General features: G+C 42.1%; 1 protein-coding gene across 1 annotated transcript in view; it reads right to left on the bottom strand.

The window, feature by feature from the left end:
• The window catches only part of AHCTF1 (AT-hook containing transcription factor 1), an 84011-nt gene extending 74224 nt beyond the window's left edge, over window positions 1-9787 (bottom strand). The window contains exon 1 of the mRNA XM_082655775.1: window positions 9454-9787. The gene's annotated coding sequence lies outside the window, so the exon portion shown is untranslated. The remainder of the gene's footprint in view (window positions 1-9453) is intronic.
• Window positions 9788-12384: the final 2597 nt, after the last annotated feature.

The following is a 12384-nucleotide window of genomic DNA, read 5'->3' as shown; positions in this document are numbered from 1 at the left end:
CAACACCATATTTTTTCCAAAGTAACAGACACTACTAACCATTCTCTATGTGGATGCTTCCACTGCACCTCAAATTCAACATTTCCAAAATGAAACAATCTCCCTCCTCTCTACAGATTTGTTCCTTTTCTTCTGTTTCTTCTCTCAGTTAATGATTCCATCACCTACCCAGAAACTTTGAGGACTTGGTTAAAACAATGATTCTTCAAAAAAAATTTTCCTTGCCCGGGTTAAGTTACAATTTCATTTGCTCCTGATAAACCTGGTACTTCCCCTATCATGGATGGTACTTATCGCACTCTATAATTTCCTCTTTGTATACCCAACTAGAAAGTTCTAAGGGGACAGATTCGATCTTACTTATTTTAATCCAAGTAGTTTCCACGCTGGAGGGGGCAAAGAATATTGGTTGACTACATGAATAAATGGTTTCCTTTTCCTCCCCTTACCCTGCAATACAAGTGGTCACCAAAAACTGCCCATTTTACAAAACAAACAAACAAACAAACAAAAAACCTCTGCCTTCTAGTCCATTATTTCTCTTCCTAGTGACTCAGGCTTTATCAAAACTAGACTAATGGTCTTTTTTTTTTTTTGCGGTACGCAGGCCTCTCACTGTTGTGGCCTCTCCCGTTGCGGAGCACAGGCTCTGGATGCACAGGCTCAGCGGCCATGGCCCACGGGCCCAGCCGTGGGATGGGGCACGAACCCGTGTCCCCTGCATCGGCAGGCGGACTCTCAACCACTGCGCCACCAGGGAAGCCCTAGACTAATGGTCTTTTGATCTCCAGTCTCCTGTTCTTTCTGGTCATTCTACAATTGGCAAGTACTTATTCTCACTACCAATTTATGTGAAAAGAAAAAATAGATTTGAAAAGGTTACTCAAAAACATGAGTTATAATTTTCTGTCCAGGCTATGAATGCTATTTTCTGGACAAAAATCTGATCAACTACGTCAAAAAACATGTATGTCACCATTAACTCAAAAAACTCAAAAAAAGTTGTGTTTGAGACTTCCTAGTTAAAGTGTAAGTTTTTTTTAAATCCAAAACAGATCTAAAAGTATAATCAAATATAAAGTAATTAGACTATTACTACTATAACATATAGTCAGTGAGAAGTAATGACCTTTAGCCTCTTATAATTATATTAACATCTTATATATACATGATGGTCCTAGGCTCAAGCTTTAGATGCTGAAAGCATTGTTTTCATAAAGTGATTGTATCCCTCTCCTCCTAAGTATTTTAGTACCAAAGAAAATTTTACACAAATTTAGGTAGGAAAGGCCACAATCACATTGTTATTATGTTGGTTTCACCTCTGATGGCCTTCTCTAGTCTTGATTTAAAAAAAACAGTGTAATGGTAAACTGAAGTTAACACATTTTTCCTATTAAACTTAAAACCCAAATCATTTCTCTGAAGCTAAAACCTCCAAAATTCTGTACACTTTGGGTAGCTTTTCCCAAAGTATAGTCACTGGAGTGTTCATGGACATTAGGCAAAAAAGTTCCATGATCAATGCAAATCAATCAACCAACAGAATTATGAGATGACTTCCACAAAGTGATTCTAAAATTCATCTGAAAGGTGCACAATAATCAATTTTTTGAAAAAGAAATATAATAAATGTTCCATTTCTCAGGCTGGATGTGTTTTCTGTTATGCTCTTTTTAATGTAAAACAAAGATTACGACGTGGAAGTAGTGGCTCAAACAATCGCAATATTTAAAAAGAGAATTGTAATTTCCATTCCCAATATATTCTCCCACCTAAAAAAAAGAAACGAAATATGTGAAAACAAGTTGTTCAGACACCAGACAATAGGTAGCACAGGACAGTGGTCCCTAAGAAAAGAAAAACAAACAAGATGACTTCTAGGACTGTCCCAGGTTACCGTGTATAGCGTGTATCCAGAACACAGAGCAGAGAGGGGGAACCCACATAGAGCCCAAGGGTCGCCTTGAGTTGAGAAGACAGAGTTGAGAATTCCAAAGGTAGCTAGAATTCAAAGGACAGAGTACTGCAGTACAAAGGGTCATACAAAGAGCTCCGGAGATTTGCAGTGGGTTCTCCTGAATCTTCACATGGTTAATATAAGCATGTAAGGAAACTACCAGAAGCCAAGAAATAAATCATTGGAAAAGCAGAGGAGAAACAATCCCCAAAGTGTATGCACGCCCAGGTATAGCTCCAGAGTGAAAAAAAAGCCTAATACATGGGCAATGAGTAGAGTACTCAGAAAGGTACTGACTGCTTCAGGAGTGGGGAGAAAAATTAGCCCTCGTCTAAAGGCTGCTCTGGTCTAAAGCTCAAAAAGCAAGCCTCAAAAGAATCAAACTGTTTCCAAGAGACTTAGCTGCATCCCAAAACAAAGCTCAAGAATATATAAATGATTGCAAAAATATTCAGTACTCAAGAAAGTAAAATTCATCATGTCTGGCATCCAATCAAAAACTGTCAGGCATGCAAAAAGCAGGAAAATGTGACCCATAATAAGGGGAAAAAACAACAACAAATAGAAACGGACCTAGAAATCACACAGAAGTTAGAATTATTAGATGAGAACAGTAAATCAGTTATTCTAGCTATAGGCCCTAAGTCCAACAAGATAGAGGAAATCATAAACATGTTAAGGAAAGACTTGGAAGATATAAAAACGTCTAAATTAAATGTCCAGAGATGAGAAATACACTGGATGGGATTAACAGCTTAGACACAGAAAATATTAGTTAACTTAAACACCCACAGTAGGAGCTATCTAAATAAAATGAAGCACAGAAAGAAAAAAGGCTGGGGTGAGGAGCAAAAGAAGAGAGCATCACTGAGCTATGAGGCAACCTCAAGTGACCTAATATGTGTAATAGGAATCTCCAAAAGGAGAGGACAGAAACATCTGGAAAACTAATGGCCAAATTATTCCTAAATTTGATGAAAACTACAAACTCATAAATCAAAAAGGTCAGTAAACTTCAAGCATGAGAAACATGAAGAAACGCTACCAAAATATTAATACATCCTAATCAAGGGACAAAGAGAAAATATTAAAGTAGCACACTGCAGAGCAACAAAGAATTACGAGACACCTCACTGAAAACAATGCAAGCCAGAAAAGTGGAACAATGGGCTTCCCTGGTGGCGCAGTGGTTGGGAGTCCGCCTGCTGATGCAGAGGACACGGGTTCGTGCCCCGGTCCGGGAGGATCCCACGTGCCGCGGAGCGGCTAGGCCCGTGAGCCATGGCCGCTGGGCCTGCGCGTCCGGAGCCTGTGCTCCGCAACGAGAGAGGCCACAACAGTGAGAGGCCCGCGTACCGCAAAAAAAAAAAAAAAAAAAAAAGTGGAACAATGTATTTTAAGTTCTGAAAAAAAGCAAGCTGTCAACCTATAATTCTATATCCAGTGAAAATATCTTTTTTAAATGAAGGCAGGGCTTCCCTGGTGGTGTAGTTGTTAAGAATCCACCTGCCAATGCAGGGGACACAGGTTCGAGCCCTGGTCCGGGAAGAACCCACATGCCATGGAGCAACTAAGCCCATGTGCCACAACTACTGAGCCTGCGAGCCACAACCACTGAGCCTGTGTGCCACAACTACTGAAGCCCATGTGCCTAGAGCCCATGCTCTGCAACAAGAGAAGGCACAACAATGAGAAGCCCGTGCACCGCAATGAAGAGTAGCCCCCACTTGCCGCAACTAGAGAAAGCCCGTGTGCAGCAACAAAGACCCAACGCAGCCAAAAAATAAATAAATTAATAAATATTTTAAAAAATAAATTTTAAAAAATGAAGGCAAAAGAAAGCCACTTCAGACACAGAAGAACTGAAAAGATAGTCACCAGTAGATCTGCACTACAAGGAATGTTTAAGAATTCCTTCAGGCAGAAGCAAAATGATACCAGATGGATATCTGGATTACGTAAAAGAATACAGACTTCCAAAAAAGGTCAAAACACTTTTTTTTCTTATTTTTAATCTCTTTAAAAGACAATTGTTTATTCGAAGCAAAAGTGACAGCAATATATTGAGGAGTTTATAACATATTTACAAGGAAAACAAATGACACAATGGCACAAAGGCCTAGAGAGGAGAAATAGAAGCATATTGTTACAAGGTTCTTAACACTATACACGAAATGCTATGTTGTTTGAAAACAGACTATAGTAATTTAAAGATGGACACTAGAAACCTTAAAATAAACATTAAACACACACACACACAGATAATAATAAGCCAATGAAAAATAAAATATCAACATAAAAAAAGTTAATTCAAAAATGCTATAAAAAGAGAAAGAACAAATGGCTAAATGGGAAAAGAATCTGAAAAAGAATAGATACATGTATACGTATAATTGAATCACCTTCCTGTACACCTGAAACTAATACAACATTGTTAATCAACTATACACCAATATAAAATAAAAAATTTTAAAAAGAACAAGTGGGACAAATAAAAAAATAGGAAGATGGTAGATTGAAACCTAACCATATTACATCACTAATTACATTAACAAAATGACTTTAATATTCTAATTAAAAAGCAAAGATCAGTCAGACTGGATAAAAAAGCAAGACAAAGTTTAAATAAAAAGCTTAGATAGGTTAAAAGTAAAATAATGGAAGATATATCATGCTAACAATAAAAAAAAGCAGAAGCAGCTTATTAATGTCAAAGTAGAATTCATGGGACTTCCCTGGTGGTCCAGCGTTTAAGAGTCTGCCTTCCAATGCAGAGGACGCGGGTTTGATCCCTGCTCGGAGAACTAAGATCCCACATGCCACAGGGCAACTAAGCCCGTGTGCTGCAACTGCTGCTCTAGAGCCCACTCACCACAACTAGAGAGCCCAAGTGCTGCAACTACTGAGCCCACGCGCTCTGGTGCCCACGCACCACAACTAGAGGGCCCAGGCACCACAATGAAGGATCCCGCATGCCGCAACAAAGATCCTGCATGCCACAGTTAAGACCTGACACAGTCTAATTAATTAATTAATTAATTTTAAAAGTAGAATTCAGAGCAAAGAATTTTACCAGGGATAAAGAGGGTCATTTCATAACAATAAAGGGGTCAATTCTGACACACAGGAGTTCAAAAAAAGGTTCAGTGAGTGAAAGAAAAAGTTTTCCAAATTTAGAAGTTAGCCTTTGAATCTATAGGGCAAAAATTGGCTTCTGGTTTCCAGACCTTTCAAATCCCATATTTACAGTGTGAATTTTAACATTTTAAGCACAATGATGAGAACTTCTAAATATTATATTAGAAAGAACATCTTATATAAAGACATATCTATATATACGTCTTCACAAAAATACATTAAGCAGCTATGGTCAGTACTGTACAAAATTAAGTACAGTCCTAGCCTGACATGCCAGTATTGACAACCTCTAAAAAGTAATTTACAAAGTTTCAAATCCTTCCAAGGTCTAGATAGGCAGAGCAAGAAAATTGTGCCTAATTTCAATGAAAATATTGTCCACTGTCTTTATAAAGTACAGATGGATTTTCACTCCCTTCACAAAAACCTTCAATGCCTCCCCTACTGAATATAAAAACTGACATCTTCAGCCACAGGTAATCAAGGCCCTCCACAATCTGGCAGTCTCAGACTATCTTTACAATGTTTGTCTCCCCACGCCCCTTCCTTCATCAGTTTGCTATTGCCTCGCATATTCATTCTTTTATTTATACTGTTCCCTCCTCTACCTCCTTCTGCCAAAGCCCCATTTAAGGACTAGATTCCCAGTGTGGTCTGGGTAGATCAATCCTTTTCCTATTTAATCTCATCTCTGAGCTCACTCCTTTCCACATTTATGTTAGCAATCCTAAAAATAATTTTTGAAATCCGTTATTTGTATTTGCCGGTCTTCCCCACAATACTATGAATTCCTAAAAGACAAAAATCATACCTTATTCCTGTGAATTCCAGAGGGTCACAATGCCTTGCAACTAACAGGTCCTAACCATGTCATAAATTAGGATAGCAAGATACTAGCAGGGACAGGAAAAGACATGTTGAACAATAAATATAATCAATTTTTAAAAACTCAATATTCTTAAAACCCAACAAGAAAACAAACAACCCAATTAAAAAATGGCCAAAGATCTAACAGACACCTCAATAAAGAAGATATACAGATGGCAAATGAGCACATGAAAAGATGCTCCACATCTTATGTCATCAGGAAAATGCAAATTCAGACAATGACCTACCACTACACACTTACTAGAATGGCCAAAATCCGGACGCTGACAACAACCAAATGGTGGTGAGAATGTGGAGTAACAGGAACTCTCATTCATTGATGCTGGGAATGCAAAATGGTACTGCCACTTTGGAAGACAGTTGGGCAGTTTCTTACAAAACTAAACATATTCTTACCATATGATCTGGTGATCACGCTCCTTAGTATTTACCCAAAGGAGCTGAAAACTTATATAAAACACAAAAACCTGCACATGCATATTTTTAACAGTTTTATTAATAATCGTCAAAACCTGGAATCAATCAAGATGTCCTTCAGCAGGTGAACTGATAAACAGTGGTACATCCAAACAATGGAATATTATGTAGTGCTGTAAAGAGTTACAAGCCAAGAAAAGACGTGGAAGAAACTTAAATGCGTATTGCAAAGTGAAAGAAGCCAATCTGAAAAAGCTACATAGTGCATAATTCCAACTATAAGACAATTCTGAAAAAGGTAAAACTATGGAGACAAAAAGATCAGTGATTGCCAGGAATTAGTAGAGAGGGAGGGATAGAGAGGGGAGCACAGAGGATTTCTAGGGTGGTGAAACTACTCTGAATGATATCATAATGGTGGATACATGCCATTAGACATTGACCCAAATCCATAGAATGTGCAACACCAAGAATGAATAGTAAACTATGGACTTTGGGTGAGGATGTGTCAGTGCAGGTTCATCAATTGCAACAAATGTTCCAGTCTAGTAGGGGATGTTGATAATGGGAGAAGTTATGCATGAATAGGAGCAGGGAAAGCATATACCGGAAATCTCTGTGCCTGCCACTCAATTTTGCTGTGAACTTAAAAATGCTCTAAAAAATAAAGTGTATTAAAAAGAGAAAGCTCAGGGACTTCCCTGGTGGTGCAGTGGTTAAGAATCCGCCTGCCAAGGCAGGGGACAAGGGTTCGAGCCCTGGTCCGGGAAGATCCCACATGCCGCGGGGCAGCTAAGCCTGTGCGCCACAACTACTGAAGTCCACACGCCCAGAGCTCGTGCTCCGCAACAAGAAGCCACAATAAGAAGCCCGCGCACCACAACGAAGAGTAGCCTCCCGCTCACCACAACCAGAGAAAGCCCACGCGCAGCAACAAATACCCAATGCAACCAAAAATAAATTAATTAATTAAATTGATTCTTAAAAAAAAAAAGCTTAATACTGGATCCCACTTGTTTTTAAGTATACATTGCTTCAATATTAAGAAGCAAAGCAAAATTTGCAAAAGTACTAGGAAAGATATTGACACAATACGAAAAATCAGTTGTGTGAAATACACACATCCTAGAAGGCTGCTAAACTCCACAACAGAAAATAAAACTTTAATCTAGTTGTTCAATAATTATAATGCACCATATACTGAGCGAATATTTCTACAAAACATTTTGTATGCATTTTGACTTTAAAAAAAAAACACTAAGAATTATGATATAAATGTAAACTAGCTGTGGACCCAAAAACGTCCAGCCTTTTAGCAGTTGTTCTTTCAAACTTAATTCAAACAGTTACCAATCACGAACTACTTTTAAAACATCGCGTTGGGAAGGGAATGCAAGGGCAGAAAGATGACCTACTTCCTGATCTCAAGGAGTTTACATTCTAGGAGACACATAATCAACCATGAAAATAAATGCTACAATAAAGGTGTATATTCTGTGAGATCCCAGGAAAGAACTGGGATAAAGAGAAATGAAAGAGTGTATAGAAAAGATGGCATTTAAGCTAAGGAGGATTTGAAAGCTGAAAACTTGAAAAAGGCAGCGATGGCACTCCAGGCTGAAGGACAGGAGCAAAGGAACATTAAAGTACATCTTCAAGAAAATGGGCCCAGGATTGGGGATGATTCTGGAATAGCCGAAGCATAAATTCGGGAACAGTTGAGGGTGGACAGCAGACAAGATTTACTGTAGAGACCGCTGACCTAACCTAGGGAAATGAGACTTCATTCTGAAGAAGAAAACGAAAAATCTCCGGAAAATTTTTATGGTTAGGAAAGAAACAATGTTTTGTGTCCTCTTAAATCGAGATGTGTCCATCCCAAAATTGCTGTATAACAATCTTTAAAAAAGAAAAAAAATTTTTTTTGGTAATTATTGCTGTACTGCGAATCGGTGACATTCTGGCACTAGGTTATTGAAAAATTAGAATCAAAAATTACAGTACGAGGAGAATGTAGACTTTCCCTAGCGCTTAACACACTCAGAGCATGCCTCAAACATTAACTTGAGCTGGGCTTGTCATCCCTAGTCAAATCCTCCAAAATAAGTAAACCTACCCTAATTTCTTCTCTCCTTACAGACTTAATCAATGAAAGCTCACTAAAGAAAAGTCCTTAACATCTACTGGCTCTTTAGGATATTTTAAGAATACACTCAAGTTTAGAGTTTCCAAGAGACCTATATTTTATCCTCAAGGACCCAGGTTCTTATCAAGTATCTTCTCAAACTGCCCATTTGAAAAAAGATAATAACGGCTAGTTTGAACCTCGTTGGCTTTGAGAACAAATTAACCTCCCCACGCCCCCCAGTCCACGAGTAACAAAAGTAATTGTCCTCAAGTTTCCAGGTGGCACAAGCAAGGCAAATTAATACCCACTCCAAGATGTATAGTTATTTTAAATCTCCTTTATCGAACCAATTCACTGCACTTTTCAAATCACGAGGCAAACTTCTCCGCCCAGGACTCATCCCAGCCAGGCCCAGGAGCATGGGGACCACACACCAATGTTAAGACAGACTCAAAGTACGAGCAGGTTCCCCCGGAGGGAGGCCCGCCAAAGTCTCAACCGCACCAAAGAACAGTAGGTTAGAGGCGCCGCGGTCCAGGCCGCCGGGAGGGCGTGAGCACCCGGCTGCCGGCGCGTTAGGCGCGGGGGTTGGACCCTGAGGCGCCTCTACGCCGCCATGTGCCGCCGCTCCGCCGAGGTTATATAACAAACTCCCGCAGCCCTGGAGCTTGCCGCAACCGCCAACGCCCGCATTCGCCCCCTCGGGCCAGCTCCGCGAGTCGGGCCGCTCCGCGAGTCGGGCCGCTCCGCGAGCCGGGCCGCCGCTGCTCGCTGAGCGGCCACAAGTCCGGCCTAGGCCCGGCGCGCGGAGGGCCCGGCGGGCCAGGCGCGGCGAGAGAAGCCGGACCGCCGCTCCGGGCCCAGGCCGCGCCGACCAGCCCTCCACCGTCCCGGCCCAACCTCCTCCTTCCCTTCCCACTACCTGAGAAGGGCGGGTGACCGAGCGGCCACGGCCGCCGAGTCCAGGAGGGCGCGAGGCTGGGCGCGAGCTCCTCCCGCGCGGGTCCGTCACAGCATCTCCCAAGAGACACAGCCGCCACCGGCAGGGCGCGCACACCTCCGCACAACCCCCGCGAGCGCCTTCGCCGGCAACAGGCCGGCCGACCGCTCAGCGACTAAAACGCAGTCGTTGCCTGCGCCGCGGCCCCGGGTCCCTTCCCCACGCGACTCTGTCTCTTCCGCTCGCGCAGCGATGACCCGTCTTTGCGCATTACCACCCGGCCGACACACAGTCCCAAACAACCAGGAGGGGAGGGGAGCGGCGGGGAAGGGCGGAGAGAAGTGGGAGACGGAAAGGAGATCACGGCGCTGGGACCTGAGTTCTCGCGAGTGTTCCGGCCTTGGGCGCCGGCTCTGCGGGAATTTCAAACTCTCTGCGAAAAAAGGTGGGGGAGGGAAAGGGAGGAAAGGGAAGCAGGGTGGGGAAGGGCAGGGCTTTTTTGTAAAATAGGATCTCCCCACCTCCAAAGAGCTGAAGGGAAGAACGACTACGAACCCCACAATGCCTTGCGCGTTAAACCGCTCTGGTTGCCCAGCCCTTGGGCCTAGAGCGGAGTCGGGAGTGGTAGTCTGTACCCGAAGTAGCGCCCGCGTAGCGATCCCGCCGGGTGTCTACTGTGACGGGAGAGTCGCCGCGTTATCTTCTGGATCCGCTTGCCGGCGGCCGAATGATAATCTTTGCCTTCGGTGTTTTTCTTTCTCCCTGCTCCGGCTTTCCGTGCCAAAAGTGGGCGCCTGACTTTTGGGGAAACGCTTCTTTCCCTCTCTGTATTTTTAAACATCCGAGCGTGCTTTCGTGGCCAGAGATGTTCACGAGGTCTAGTCTAATCTTCTAAGTCAAAATTTTACCCCAAGTCAGTGTTGCATGTTTGGTCACCCTGGGGTTTCATTGTGGAATTTCTTTCATTTGTTGTTAGTATCTTTGAAGTAAGTCCCAGCACCACACACTCTTCAAACGTGTGGAATATATCCACAATAGTAAATTCCAAATAAAAGAATTATAATGGGAGGTAGAGGTAGGATTCTAGCAGGCCACGTTTTTTTAATCAGGAAAGTTTATTCTTTTCTGTTACCCTTTCCCGTATGTTTTTTGTCAAAGGCTGTCTTTTAGAAATGTAATATCCTTTTCTCCATAATTTTTGTTCCTTTATTGACAGCAACCTCTGAACGTGACATTTGTTTGCAAAAGGTACTGGGCTAAGTTGTGGTGGAGAAGGAGTTAAAAGAGGTTTTGGGGGACTTCCTTGGTGGTGCAGTGGTTAAGAATCCACCTGCCAGTGCAGGAGACACGGGAAGATCCCACGTGCCATGGAGCAACTAAGTCCGTTCACCACAACTGCTGAGCCCGCTCTCTAGAGCCCGCCAGCAACAACTACTGAGCCCACGTGCCACAACTACTGAAGCCGGCACGCCTAGAGCCTGTGCTCTGCAACAAGAGAAGCCACCACAATGAGAAGCTCGTGCAGTGCAACTAAGAGTAGCTCCTGGGCTTCCCTGGTGGCGCAGTGGTTGAGAGTTCGCCTGCCGATGCAGGGGACATGGGTCCGTGCCCCGGTCCGGGAAGATCCCACATGCCGCGGAGCGTCTGGGCCCGTGAGCCATGGCCGCTGAACCTGAGCGTCCGGAGCCTGTGCTCCACAACGGGAGAGGCCACAACAGTGAGAGGCCCGTGTACCGCAAAAAAAAAAAAAAAAAAAAAAGAGTAGCTCCTGCTTGCCACAACTAGAGAAAGCCCACAAGCAGCAACAAAGACCCAACACAGCCAAAAATAAATAAATAAATTTATAAATTTTTTTTAAAAAGGTTTTTGGTTATATGTCTTAATTATTTTAGACTTCTTCAAACAGAAGCTACTCTGCAGTCAGATGTGCTAATTCATGTGCTTGCTTTGCTCCCCATTCTACACTTCCTTTCCTTGGCATCATTTTATGCCCAATTCATGGGTGCTGTACTTCTTGGTAGTCTGAAGACCTGAGTTCTCAACTCAGGTGTGCTGCTAATGAGCTGTGTAACATTAGGAAAATCAAGTGACCTCTCTGGGCTTCAGTTATCAGATTTAGAGAGCAAGAATGGCTGGATTAGAGGTTCAATGGATTCGTTAGACAAACATTTGTTAACTTTGCTCTAAGAGCCCTGCCAGTTGTAAAATTCAAAAATCTGTCTCATCATACTTATTATCCAGATTAATTGACTTTCTATAATGATCTTTCAGATTTTAATCTTTCTTTGCATAATGATGACAGAATGCTGGTATGGTTTCTGTATGATTGTCTATAATCTGGACCAACACTACCTGTCCTATTTTATTACCTTATGTAGTTTCTGAGAATTTTTTCTTCACTTTCCCCCAAACATGTTTCTCCCTTTCAGTGTCTTCCACTGAAAATGGTGCAGCTCAAGTCTCTTTTCTCTCACAAATCTTCTCAAATTCAGCCCATATTAATCACTAAGAACTCACACAGAATATATGCTGTGCATATTATTTTATGTCTGTTTCCCCTTTTGCCTCAGACTCCCTCCACCCACCCAGCAACCCCATCTCCCAGCTACAATGAGAGCAGACTGTATCTTATACTTTTTTAATGCTTCCCTCATAATTGCTAGTTTTTTATTTCAATTGCTTTGTAAACCAAATTTCCACTTTAAAGCTCTCGATAATTTCTTTTTCCTCTTTTCAGTCATTTGAGCATATGCCGAATTGTTTTACTTTCCAGAGATGTTAATAACTGTTAAAATGAAAAAAATCTGTGTTTGGTAATCAGATGAGTTTGGGGGAAAGGGGACTAAATGAAATTAAACATTTCTTTTACGTAATACTTCACTGTCTTTAATATGCTTGGCATTTCTCAAAGTT

Source organism: Grampus griseus, assembly GCF_964374135.1.
Source record: "Grampus griseus genome assembly, chromosome: 1".
Lineage (NCBI taxonomy): Eukaryota > Metazoa > Chordata > Mammalia > Artiodactyla > Delphinidae > Grampus > Grampus griseus.
The sequence above is the reverse complement of the archived record's forward strand: the minus strand, read 5'-3'. Positions and strand labels throughout refer to the sequence as shown.